Here is a 489-nt window from a genome sequence, read left to right on the forward strand (position 1 = left end):
TCCTAGTGGCCTAATGGGTTATGGCATTAGTCTCTGTGTTCAAGTTCCACCTGGGTTGTTTTTGTTTTGTTTGCCTGTGGGTGGACTAACAAAAAGTCCCAGTGACCTAATGGATAAGGCATCAGCCTCCGGAGCTGAGGATTGTGGGTTCAAGTCCCACCTGGGTCATCTTTGAGGGGTTTCATTTAAATTGGCTATGCAAGAAATTCCAGGATGATGAGTTCAAAGTGACATCATAGCCATGAGAATAAGCATTGAACTGGCAATCTTCTGAGGTATTTTTTTAGTTTAGTGTGAGCCAGACTGTCTGTGAATACCTCTTGCTCCACCAGTAAAAGTCCCAGTGGCCTAATGGGTTATGGCATAAGTCTATGTGTTCAAGTACCACCTGGGTTGTTTTTGTTTTGTTTGCCTGTGGGAGAACCAATAAAAAAGGCCCAGTGGCCTAATGGATAAGGCACCAGCCTTCAGAGCTGGGGATTGTGGGTT

The 489-nt window shown here is 45.0% G+C and overlaps 1 non-coding gene across 1 annotated transcript; it reads left to right on the top strand.

The window, feature by feature from the left end:
• The first annotated feature begins 95 nt into the window (after positions 1–95).
• trnar-ccg (transfer RNA arginine (anticodon CCG)) lies at positions 96–168 on the top strand. The gene has a single exon. It is a non-coding gene; the product is annotated as a tRNA-Arg (tRNA).
• The last annotated feature ends 321 nt before the right edge of the window (positions 169–489 follow it).

The sequence above is a fragment of the Sinocyclocheilus rhinocerous genome, unplaced genomic scaffold, assembly GCF_001515625.1.
Source record: "Sinocyclocheilus rhinocerous isolate Xijiao unplaced genomic scaffold, SAMN03320098_v1.1 scaffold28623, whole genome shotgun sequence".
Taxonomy (NCBI): Eukaryota; Metazoa; Chordata; class Actinopteri; order Cypriniformes; family Cyprinidae; genus Sinocyclocheilus; species Sinocyclocheilus rhinocerous.